Below are 13958 nucleotides of genomic sequence, written 5' to 3' on the forward strand. Positions count from 1 at the left end.
GGAGGGTTGATGGTGCAGTTGTATATGGAGAGTTTACCGCTTAATTCTTTTAATCTGTAATTAGGCGAGGTGGGTGTCCCCTCCTCACTGAACAAAATCTTGGTATTTAATAGCTTTACTTGCTGATACATGCGATCTGAATATATTTCCCTGAATTCAGTAATATATGTTGGTATATTTGCTTACAGAGTTCGTTACTATTAAATTTAATTTAATGTTATTCTGCAGAATCAGTACTTGATGGTGAAATGGATGGAGGTCGAGAGGTAGACCAAAAAATCAGGAAGCTAAAACAAACAATTTGATTCTTATGATGATCTAGTATTTATGAATGGTATCTATTCTATTCGAACCAGAGTACAACAGGAAAAAGTGAGCAGGATAACCATGCCGTATGAAAGATCTGCCATGACAGTTTTTAAGTTAGAGAAAAGTCTGTTTTGTTTTGTGAAGGAAGAGAGTTACCGGCATCTGTAAAAAGGTGACAGAGTATATACAGGGTGGGACAAGAACCAGGGCACATTTTATAGGTGTCATGGTATTTCAAAGTGTATCCTGACTGTTGACGCACCATGTTTATGCCGGTAGGTGAATGAGGATGGAGTGAAGAATTACATTTCCATTTGAAAGATTACGTGATGGAAAGTGAACTGAGATGAGGCAATGGACTGCAGTTAAATCAAAGCCACAGCAATTATAAAACACAAAGCTCCCTAACACTGATTTATTTAGTCCTCATCACAAGCCTTCACCACTCACACCAAAACCACACATCACATACAAACTCACCCTACCTCTACCACAACCACAGTCAACCAAACACTGAAGCTTTCGCCACTACAACCACCAAACTTTACCACCTCCACCACAGCCAGAGTCAACCACAAACTGAAACTTCCACAACCGCAAGCCTTCTGACTTTACCACCTCCTCCACAGCCACAAATATCACTAACTCTATCCTCATCCTCACCGCACAACCACCACGCCTTCAAATACTTCACACTGACAGATATTTAACTCTTCTCACCCGCCCCTTTCACATTTTTTTTTCTCGTATCTCAGTTTCTATATATTTTCGTTCTATCTCTTTCTTATTATTTAGACAAATTAGTTTCCGTTCTTTTTTTCCAGTATAAATTCCCATATTGTAGCGTCTCATCACACGTATCGTTAGTGTTCTTCCCTATTCAGAGCAGCTAACACGACCGTGGAACAAGTGGATGAGAGAGTGTTCTTCTTTTGTTCGCTCCTTTCCTCACACATGTAATCTAGTTCTTTGGCACAGTTAGGTTACTCCAGTACATAAATTCATATAAGAAAATGACAGTTTTTATTGCCCTTTTTTTTTTCTCTCTCTCTCTCTGTTCTTCGCTTCTGCACCCTAGTTCTTCCTCAGTTTCTATACACCTTATACATTTGCCTCTCTTCCTCCTTGTTCCTCCACTCACCTCCTAATTACTCTGCTCAGTTCTTCCCTCTATGACACATACTTCCGTCCTTCTTCCTACTCTTTTCTCTCCCTCTTCTTCCTACCCTAACTCCCTCAATATCTCCCTACCATACCTCCCTCTCCCCCTTCCTCCTCCCCCACCAACTCCCTCATTTATCATCTCCCTACCATATCTCCATCTTCCGCTACCCCTTTTCCATCTAGCTCTGTTTTCACTTCTTCATCCTCAACCCGCAAACAGTAGCTAAATATTTTCTGGTCAGGAGAGGCAAGCGAAGGCTATGAAAATGTCTGCTGTAATGACCAGTTGGCCACTTGAAGCTCCGTAAATTAGTCTCCTGTGTATTTGAGGTGCGTATAAGGCAGTGTTCGATTACCTGTATATGTATGGTCGTGGAAGCTCCGGGATACCGTTTTCTTTATGGTTCAGTCGTCACGAGCCGGAACTTAATGCTCACCTGTTGGCTGACGGTGAGGCGTCGCGTCGTGTTGGTAGAAGGAAAAACTTATGAGCACACACACACAGGAGGGGAATCATGAGCACACACACACACACACACACACACACACACACACACACACACAGAATTTTCTTCTCGCCCCTCCCTCTTTCATCACATCCACAACCAAACCTCTCCATTACAGACTGTCACTGCCAACTACCTTCTCCTCGTCACTGTCTCTCAGTTTCCTTCATTTCTTCATAGCCACTAACACCCGTCCTCTCATTCCTCCTCCACTTCTTTCCTCCTTCAGACATGCTTTCCACCTCTCCCTTCTCGTTTACTCCACACCTGTCCTTCTTTGCCACCCATCTATCCAATCTCCCTCCTACCCTACCCATCTGTCCATTAATCCATCCATCATCCAGACTTATATTATCTCTTCAGGAGCATAGGGAATCGGATCTAGGTTACTAACTCTATACAGTTAGAGTGACCAGTCTCCCCTCTCGAAGAATTATCTGAGTAGTAAGCCCAAACTTTTCCTTGAATTGGTCAGAGTGGGGTCAGGGTATGATACCTTAACTCACTACACCACCAGGCATCCATTTGTTGGTTATATGGTTAGTAAATGGTATCTTGTATTACAGAAAACCATTTGGCCTGTCTCTTTGTCTATAGTCACCTGTAGATAGCGATATATTGAGTGAGTGTATGGTGAGTGCCTCCACTTAAACTTCTTACCTTACATAACTTCTCTTATCCTATCTCCTCTCTTCCTTGCGAACTTCCTCTTCTCTCCGACATTCCTATCACTCTTCCTGCCTACCCTTCCCCCCTTCCCCCTTCCTAAGGACCAGTCCAGCCCGGGGCAAGAGGCAGGCTGTGTCCATGTACGGCCAAGCAGCTGGTCTAGCCTCATAAGGTATACGTTCTGGTTCGCTGCTCGCCACACCTGTCTGCCACCTCACCACACCCAGCATCAGTAGGCCTACTAACCACACATTTTGGGCTGCCATTTTGTACGTGTTTGTCGTTAAATATCAACATTCCGTAGAAGCATACATGAAAATGAAAATATAAGACTACCTTACGTAAGACAGATTTAGTAAGAACAGATGCTGTACTATGAGCCAGCCAGCTGTCTGTAGATTCAGACCTTCTCCCAGCTGTCACTTTTATTTTGATACATTTTCTTCCTACTGATCAAATAGTCGTCTGCGTCACGCAGTATATTGATATATATTCGTTAACTTCACCCACAGTTTCCATGAGTCTTGGGTGGTGACTGAGAAGGTGCAGTTCTAAGAGCAAGTTGGCTGGCGCGGAATATAGGGAACATCTCATATCAGTGAGAATATGGCACTTGGGACGGACTTTATTTGGTGGTTGAGAGGTGAGGATGAAAGAGCCGGGAGGGGTGATGGAGATGTGTCTTGGGCTGGGGAGGAGATGGCGTGGAAGGAGGGGATGTGGGGACAGGGAGAAAAGTGTAAGAAAACCAGGAGGGGTGCTAGAAATGAGTCTTTGTTTGGGGAGGGAGGAGGGTAGGAATGGTGTTGGGAGGGTTAGGGTGGGAAGGGGAAAATGAGAGAGCCTGGCGGGGTGCTGGAGGAGTGCTTGGAAAGGAGAGACTAGGGGTTGGGAGGGGTATGGGTGGGGAGAGAAGAATGAGAGAACCTGGCGGGGTGCTAGAGGCGTGTCTTGGGCAGGGTGGACACTAGGGGGTTGTGCTGTGGGATGAGAATCGGGAGGGGAGGGTGAGAGAGCCGAGGGTTGTAGGGGTACTGGAGGAATAATGATGGTGTTGGGAGGGGCTAAGAACCATAGATGGAGGAGGGTGGGTGGGTGTGATAGAATCTATCTATCTATCTATCTATAGCCCGACGCCCTAATCCCGCAAAGGGTGGCCACAGACAAAACGCCTCCAAGTCACTCTGTCACCCACCATTTGACTCCCCTCCCCCCAACTCACCCCCCCCTCCCTCATATACCTCTCAACTCCATCCCTCCACCTCATCCTCGGTCTACCCCTCCCTCTCCCTCCCTCCACCTCACCTACATACACCCTCTTGGTCAGTCTTTCATTCTCCATTCTCTCCACATGTCCAAACCACCTCAGTGTATTTCTCCTAATCTTTTCAACCACATCCACATCTACCCCACAACGTTCCTTCACTTCTTCATTCGTCAACCTGTCCCTCCACGTCACTCCACATGCTCCTCTCAAGTAACTCATTTCCACTGCTCTAACTCTTAACTTGTTCCTCTCTTGCAAGGTCCACGCCTCGCTTCCATACGTCAGGGTAGGGATCACAATACCACCATGCAGTGACTTCTTAACTTCCATACTCACCTCCCTATTTCTCATCACTGCTTTCAGTGTACCAACAACCTTTCTTCCCTGCTGTACCCTTTCACGTACTTCATCCCCCAAAGTTCCATCCTTACTCATCACACTACCCAAGTACTTGAATGCACTCACATTCTCCATATCCTCACCATCCAACCTCACTGCACACTCTGTGACTTCATTCCTCTCAAACACCAGAACTTTACTTTTGTTTACATTAACTTTCAGCTTCCTCCTCCTACACACTGTCCCAAATTCATTCACCAGACCTTGCAACTCCCATTCATCTTCACTCAACAATACTGTATCATCAGCAAGCAGCAACACCGGAAGCTTCCAAATCTCACCCTCATTCATTAGGGCCACCCCCACATCCACTGCCCTACCTTGCACCTCCTTTACAACCCCATCCATATATATATATTAAACAGCCATGGAGACATCACACACCCCTGTTTCAGTCCCACATTGAGATCAAAGAACTCACTCAGCTCACCATCCACTCGCACCGTAGCCCTAGCTCCCTCGTACATACTCTTCACAGCACTCAACATTTTCCCCTCCACTCCATATATTCTTAATACCTTCCACATACCTTGCCTATCTATTCTGTCATAAGCTTTCTCCAAGTCCATGAAGGCAGCATACACTTTCCTTCCCTTCTCTAGATACTTCTCCACTAAACATCTTAGAACAAATATCTGATCTACACACCCTTTTCCCTTCCTAAATCCCCCTTGTTCTTCTCCAACTAGCTCCTCTGTCATATGCCTAACCCTATCAATGAGTATTCTACCATATATTTTACCAGTCACACTAAGAAGGCAAATACCCCTATGGTTACCACATACTTCTCTCTCCCTTTTCCTTTGTACAGAGGAACAATTATACCTGATTTCCAGTCCTCTGGAACCCTTCCCTCTTCCCAAGCCAATCTACACAACTTCCATATCCACTCCACAACAATCTCACCCCCATACCTAAGCATTTCACCACACACTTCATCAATTCCTGGGGCCTTTCCCAGCTTAATCTTCTTCATCGCTTCCACTACTTCTGACCTACTGATCTCTTCCTCCCTCCTCTCATCTCTTCTTCTCCCAGCCATTCCCCAACCACTGATACTCACACTGCTCTCACTCTCTACATTCAACAAATCCTCAAAGTGCTCTTTCCATCTCCTCAATTTCTCTCTCTTCTCCACCAACAATCTATTATTCCTATCTTTCACTCCCCTACTATTTCCCCTTTCACACTGCCTTACTTTCTTTACCTCCTTCCAAAACAATTTCTTACTCTCCTTCCATTTCACACTCAGATTCCTCCCAAACTCTTCATCCACTTTCTTCTTACTCTCCTTCACCAGTCTCTTAACCTCCCTTCTCCTGCTCACATATACCTCTCTCTTCTCTCTCTCATCTTCTCCCCTACCTCTACTCGCCAACCATTCACCATATGCCTTCTTCTTTTGTTCCACAGCTCGTTTCACCTCATCATTCCACCATGCTGTCCCTTGCACACCCTTGCATCTCCTCCTCACTCCACAAACCGCCTCACACGCTGCGCTTATCTCTTCCGTGAATATCTTACATACGTCTTCCACCCCTTCCATCTGCTCTAGCTCATACCTTCCCAATCTTTCTTCCACTATGCTCTTATACTCTGTCATTTTCTCACCATCTTGGAATTTCTCCACTCTTCTCACAGGAGCTGCTTCCTCCTGTCTTCCCCTTCGTCTCCTCAACCACTTTCTTTGCAGCTCTACCTTGGCCAACACTAAGTGATGGTCCGAGACTCCATTCCCCCACCCTCTCCACACCCTTGCATCCAACACTTGTCTTCTCATTCGCTCATCCACACACACGTAGTCTATCATTGCCTTTCGTTCAACATCCATCCATCCATCCTCCTCATTACTCTCCATGTATACCGGTGGATCATCTTATGACGAAAGTAGGTGTTGGCTATTGCCAACCCCTTACCAGCACAGATGTCCACCAAAGCACTACCATTCCCATCTACTTCAGCTGGCACACCCCACTGACCAACCACTCCATCCACTCGTACATTCCCAACTTTGCCATTCATGTCTCCAATCAACAGCACTCTCTCGCTCCTCTCAAACTTGTCCATACATGCTTCTACTCTCGCCCAAAACTCATCTTTCACTCTTGCCACTCGATCATCTGTTGGAGCATACACACATACAATCGCCCATGCTTGTATACCTACTTTCATCCTCACCCATACAATCCTTGCACCCACTGTTCCATACTCTCTTATATTCTCCTTCCACTTCTTGATTATCATCAGACATACTCCCTCTCTTGCCCTCTCATTCTCACTGACTCCCGCACATATACCTACACCGTATTCCCATTCTCTCATCCTTTCACCAAATCCATTTAGTTTCAGTCAATCCACATATATCCACTTTTGCATCCTCAAGCACCTGGACAATCTCTCTCTCTTTCACTTCATCATTCACTCCTCTCACATTCCATGTTCCTACCCTCAGAATGTCCTTTGTCCGTTCCTTAGTCGTCAACGTATGGTCCGTCCGGGTCCGAGGCGCTTAAAGGAATAAATGGATGGAATGCTGATGGGTACAGACAATGTGAGGGTAGATGCTGTGCGAAGTTGGAAGGTCGTAGATGGAGCTGGGTTGCTGTGGGTGAGTGGGGGTGTTTGTTGAGGCTGTGGGTTGGTGGTAGAAGTAGTGGTTATTTATGGTTGCTACAGGTTGCCAATATGATGCAGAAATACCTTTTGGAGTTATTTCAATTTGTTACAGGTAGCTGGAGGTGTTTTATATTTAATTTCGGAGTATTTATGGACGAAAAAAAGTAGTAATGCGAGTCGGGGGTGGGGGGGATGGCTGAAGGGGGTGGGTAGGTTAGTGGGCGTTGGCATTCATAGCCTACGTGGGCATGTGGATAGAGACCTGAGAAGGCGAGAAGCACGATAGGGACTGTGGGAAGGAAGAGAAAGGAGAGAGAATGTGACAGAAGAGATGAGGGAGACATTGTAGCAGAGAAGAAAAAGAGAAAGAAAAATAAAATGCAAATATAATAGAAAGCTGAGAAGATGGGAAAGGAAAGGAACAAAACAAAGGACACCTTTGATAGCTTCATCCACTCCTGCAGTATTATAAGAAGAAAGTAATAATTATCAAAGGAGGAGGAACGACCTCCAAGGGTTCCACCTGGCTAAAACCTAGTCCAGATGGATGTCTAGCTCTTGCAGAATTTCATGTTACAAAGGGAAAAACGAAATACTTCGTTGACATCCGTGGGGACCGCCTTCCCGATGTGGGAGCTGTGGAGTCCCAACTTGCTTAGAATCTGGTTCTGGTGAAGCTCTGCTACTGTGCAGAATTCCGTGTACTTAAGTAAGTAAATATGTCTTTGCATAACGGCTTTGGCCGGGAATCCCTTTGGCCACCCCCTCTGGGGGATAGCAGGGGACTCACTTTTCCTAAACCTGACCTGGGTGAAGGTCTACCACTGAGCAAAGTTTGGCTTTCCCAACACCTCCCCCCCAATTGAGCCTGAACTCCATCCTTTAAGATCGTACGGTAACTTAATGAGTGAGTGAGTGAATAACACAGTTAGGGAGAAACACTGCATTTGGCCGCCCCTGTGGGTGCAAGGGGGAGGCGGTGGCTCAATCGGTAGAGAGGTGGCCTGCGGTCCTACCGGACCCAAGTTCAAATCCCCACTGGGGCAGGGAACAGTTTAAGGATTTGAATTTCATGTTAAGCAGCCAATCTACCAGAAGACCTGCCGACATGTCGTAAAAATACCCACGCTAATACCAATACACCAGTCCTGTATGCGACAGCCCTAGCATGTATTCAATATGGACGGTGGGTGTTAGTGCCGAAGTGGTGACATGTAGAGGTGTATTATATGTAGGAGGACTACTGGGCCTTGGGAGCAGGCTGTGAAGCCTATGCCCAGAGTCGAACACTTAAAAAAAAAAAAAAAAAAAATGGAGATTAATAGAGTGCTGATAGGGCGGAGGATTAGGAGGAGAAAAAGATAATGTCTAAAAGACGAGGAAGTATAAAAAGAAGAAGAAGAAGAAAGGATAGCGAGGAATAAAATGGCCTTCAGTCAGTAATACTTACACATAAATATAGGGAAGAGGAAGTTGAGAAGAAAATATACATGATGATTTACGGCCGCTCTCGTGTGGGGATATTGCGTTAGCGAATATTTATGCTTTACCCTATCAGTGTAGCTACCTTGTTTACACGCAGTTTGGTTTAATTTATTTCCCCGTTTTTCTCTCAGCACCTGAGTTCTTTGGTATGACAGCTGATCATTGTTTACACTTACACGCTCCTGATGTTCACAGTCAAAATATAGTTGCATTAAAACTCCATTTACTTAACTCGTGGCTTAGCGTCTCGCGCCACGTGAATGGATGCTGACCACTCTTGCATCTTTTAATTCCTTAATCCCAACCATCGCTTGTTTTACTGAAGACAGCTTGACGTTGTTTAAATATACCCAACTCGAAGTCCTTCCATTAATGAAATATCTACAGTAAATACATTAACACACGAGCCTTGTTCCCTTTGTCTGGTTAAAGTGATATCGATACCAGGTTACGGGTTGGCCACGGGATGGACATTGGACCCTGTGGCCAGTTTTCTCGTAGAGTAAGAAGGCTCCCTTGCATCTCTTACTGAACGATTTATTTTCCAAACTACTCATTAATATTCTCTTTCTTGCTTCTTATACTTTTAATATAGACATAAATTGCATGAATAACACAAGAATATAGTAAAGGAGCAGAATCAGAAATAAACCCTTTAGGAAGACGTGTTAGTAAGCTTCCTCACCGCACAAGAAGACGGCCCCTTGACTGTGACGGAGTATTTGTGAAAGTTTTTTTTTTTTTTTCGTATCCGACTCTGGGCAAAGGCTTCAGGGCCTATTCCCAAGTCCCAGTAGTCTTCCCTTCCATTCCGCCACCCACCCAGTCTCTCCAGCAGCAGAGTCAGGAAACAGCGTGAAGGAACACAATGACGTAAAGGAAAATTTACATGAAAACGATTGAAGACAAGATATTTTCTTAAGGAATGCTTGCAGTTGCACTCTGGAGCGTGATGGCTTCAGAAAACAGAACACGATATTATTTAGTCACATTCAGTCCCTCAGCTGTCGTAGGCAGTGATCTATGGACTCTACACTTGACAGTTTTAAGCCACTCACAACCAGTTGCTTTATTTCTTGCTTGTTACAGATCGTTGACAGCGATTCATAACATCTTGAATTTGGCTGATATTTTTTTTCCCCTGGAGTGAACAGTTTGAGGGCTTTGGCCTTTGGTTCCTTCTTCCTTGAAAAAAAAAAAAAATAAATAAACCAGTCCACTTCAGTTCAGTATACTCTGTTCCATCAGTAGTTACCAAATGAGTGTTTGAGTGTCGTGTGGGTTCCATGGTAAAGGATTGCAACAAAGACTGAATGGTTGATGTGTATGTCGACATTGTTTTAACTCATTGCCTGCAGTGGGTTCTCGTGAACTACAGTAATTCTCAGCCGCTAAGTGTGATAAAACATAAAGTTTTTAAATCTCGGTAACAACGATAATTGAAATGAATTTTAAGCTTGTTGCTGCCACGAGTTTCCTTATGCGAAATATAAACGTCTGACGATAACTAAAGCAAAATAGAAACTGCTGTGCATGGCTGCCAAAGGGTGAAATTTGAGTAGAGTGACAGAGCACTGCAGCCACGACTCTCTGTTGACTGTATCAATATTGGGGCCTGACCTCCCACCATCTCCTCTTACCTTTCCCTCTCCCTCCCTTCATCTGCGTATCCTTCTATCTGTATTCCCATATCCTTTCTCTCCATGGTATTTGTGTCTTCCCTCTCTTCCACCCATCCCATCTCACAAGATTATTTTATTCATCTTAGGTATAGTCTCACATTTTGATTAGGCTAAAAACAATATCCATTAACCAGTATAGCATAAGTTATTCGTCATTAGACATTAATTCTATCGCCAGATAATGATTATGGCATGCAGGAGGACTCTGTTAGTAAAGGAGTTAACTTGGAGGCGACATGATCCCAAAGCTGAATATAATCGTTTTGACGGTGGCAAGAATAAATTATGCTCCTTATACTCAAACATGATCTAGATTTTTTTTTCCTCTTACAACTTATTTCACGTAGCTTTGTAGCTGAAAAAAAGATGGTACTACAGCTTAGTATTCTTTTTATAACACTTCTCCGTGACTAGCACCATATTCTAGTTTCATTCCTTTGCACAACTCAACATTCAAGATGGAGAGATGCCAACTTTAGGTCAATTTAGAATAAAAGGAGTATAGTTAATATTTCTCTCGTGACCAGAGAACTGGTGAGACTCCTTATATTTTAGACAGTGGGAACCCACTCCTAAGATAAATAACATTGTCTGATGATAGCAAGAATAATGTAATTTCATCGTCGTAAGGAAAGGGATAATATCCCCAAGGTGAACAGTCGGCATCTAGAGTTCTGTCACCTTTCCTTCATTCTTTCCATGTGCCCTGAAAATCAGTGTGGTCAGTCCGCAACCACTACACTGATGACTTCATTTGGCTTCAGATCATTGTTGTAAGTGCCGTTTGCTGCAGGTCCATCACAATGATTTCCTAAGTCCGTGGAAAGAGAGGCAGGAGAGGCGACAGGACTTTTGATGTTGCCTGTACATCTGAGTGCTGACGTTATCATCATTATAACCAGGTAGCAATGGGTGGTAGTCTTATGGTCATCAGATGCTGAACAGGAGGCCTTGTTAACCATTCCAACAGCATCCAACCCTCCTCAGTGATAACAGGAGTCATATGGCCATGAAATACCTTCATGTCTCCATAAGCACATGTATCAAGCACCGTAGCATTCTCAAAAGCGTTGATAATACTTTTAACTCATTGCTTGCTTCGGATTTCTTTGCATTGAACTGAATCGTCAGGCGTTTATTAAAATCAATTTCCAAATTTTTTACAACGTTGTGAGAGTTATGAACACCTCATCCAATTCTTCACTGCCCTATTAGGCCCAGGAAGAGGCTTATTCCCAAAGGCGAGAGTGACCAGTCGCCTACTGTTGGGTGGCAATATGTGAGAGGTAAACCATAATCTCCTCATAGAATTAAGTCCTTAGGGGCCACATCCTGTTGGAGCGCCTAACCCACAAGACCACTAGGCGTCTGTGGCTTTATGATTACTACCCAACATAGTAAACGATTTTCTAAGTCATAGGAAACGAGTCATACCAGTTGATTATTATATTCCATCTTTGACTTCTCCCTGCTGAAGAAAATCGTCTGCAGAACGTCAGAAAGAACCAAGTCTGCATATTGTACTTGAGGAGTTGATTGTATATGTTGGAAGTTATGTAGTGATGAACAGTAGTGCTGGTCCTAGTTAGTCCACTGGTATCCAGACACCTTAGTGAGAAATAACGGGAAGTATATTCATAAAAACATCATCTGTGCAGGAATGAGCACACAGTAGCTTGAATGATAATGAAAGATCAAATACGATTAGTGATCTTTGTGGATAGTAATGTGATCAGATCTTTGTGGACAGTAATGTGATCAGTCTAGATGCTGTAGAACACGACCCAGTTTCCAGCAAAACAGAAGTCAGTCCTTCATGATAGTGGCTGGTCATATAGTTCCAAATAGATCCTCATCCCTGTAAATGCACGTGGAAAGCGATAGATATAATCTAATGAGAGATCAGAAAGCCGCTGATGAGATCACTTACCAGAAATGCATCGTTGTTCAGGTAGTCTCCAGATTATAATCCTAGCCTCACACTCACAATGGCCTCACTTTATAACACGCTGGACAAACTTATGCCTTGGTGGATGATAAACCACATGACAGCTTAATAAAATCTTATGGTGGTAACCACAATAGGCCTTTTTCCAAGTCCTAAAAGGGTTACAGTGTTTAGGTTACGAAATGTCCAACAACAGGAAAGGTGAACGTCTGATACGATACATGATCCGGTATTTTGCAGCGTTCCTCTGAAGCTTCGAGCAAAGAACAACACTTGAATCAGTTACACAACTTTTTTGTGGATCACAGCATCACACTGCACTAAATGATATTAGTGTTGTCACTTTCATTTTAATGCTGTCCACTGAAATTTTGGACCACAATGTAATCCATGTGAATCTAGTTTCGCGCTTCTGTTTAACATAGAGAAAGTGAGTTGTAAAATGGAGTACTTTACAAGTTTAATGGGCATTTTGTTGTTGCTGTTCGATTGCATCGCTGAAACTTTGAGCAGTGGAAACAAAGAAAACACGTTTGTCAGAATGTTTGCTTCGGTTGTCACGGTGCTACATTGCTACTCAGAAATTTCCTGTTACTGTTGAGAAACATATTTTGATAAATTCCACGCCATACTGTCAGACTCCTGTATGTACTATTGCGGTCAGGAGTTGTTAGCCACCCTCATCCAGCCAACCCGTGTATGTGGGGGCGTCGCATTCACGAGCACAAGTTGCCTTCGATGCATCCGTCGAAAAATATCCCTTCAGCTTTGGGCTTGTACTAATGGATAAAGCAATGGTAATAATTATTTACTCTGATGGTTTGACTCTGATAACACGAATATATAATTTGTTATTTAGTAACTATTTTTTGTCATACAGTACCAACCAAGTGACTTAAATATGTTTCTTGGATTTCACTCCACAACTTCTTGTACCGTAGGTTTGAATCACCGAACACAAAGAGTGAACAAGTTCTAAGCATTCACTTGTTACCGAGAGAGAGAGAGAGAGAGAGAGAGAGAGAGAGAGAGAGAGAGAGAGAGAGAGAGAGCGTGTATGGTGAGCGCCCGTGAATTTTGGAGAAATGAGGTGGAGGCAGACTGGCGCAGGGAAATGCAAGGGATCAGAATCCCTGGATTCCTGTGCTCCATTGAAAACAGGCCACAGTGTGAATATTTCTTCCATCAGTCACTAGAACTTGCCTTGCTTTGTGATAAGGGGTCTTTTTTTTTTTTTTTTAAAGGATTACTGTCGGAGGAATAATGAATTAGGAGATAAATGTTGTTGATTTAAGAAAACGCTGTGCTTAAGAGAGTAATTTGACTCTGTCCAGAAAGGGATATCCGGTTAATTAATGAGAAAAATACTCATGAGTTTGCCACAAATATACAGGAGCCAACCACCAGAGAAAAAAAATGCGAACATAAGGCATTTAACAGAAATTACGCGGCCTGCCTAATAATTTGACAAAATCAACTGACGTTACCCAGAATAAAACCCATATTTCATTTATCCTGGGATAAATAAACTCCTTCGTCATCAGCCAGTAGGAAAATTCCCTGTTTAGCTCGAGCACGTTATTTATTCGTATCGCATAAAATCATGTGTATGTAGCCGGAATGAAGCCCATTATCTACGGCCTGGCAACCTCCCTGTAAAGATTATTATTTTCTACTGACAGACTGAGTTAAGAGGTGAGACTCATCTTTCGTGTAAGGAAATCCACCCCGCCTATGTGTGTGTGTGTGTGTGTGTGTGTGTGTTGAATTGCGAGTCATCTGACTTGTGGAGCGTGGTATGCTGGTTGGTAGGTTGGTGATTGACTGGGTGGGTGGATTGGTTAGTGTAGGCAGGTGGTTTCACAGGCGGATTGGGTGGAGTGGGTGGGCGAGAGGGAGGGAAAGGGTTGTTG

This window comes from Coenobita brevimanus, chromosome 7, assembly GCF_032717465.1.
Source record: "Coenobita brevimanus isolate Jiangsu-jjx chromosome 7, ASM3271746v2, whole genome shotgun sequence".
In the NCBI taxonomy this organism is placed as follows: domain Eukaryota; kingdom Metazoa; phylum Arthropoda; class Malacostraca; order Decapoda; family Coenobitidae; genus Coenobita; species Coenobita brevimanus.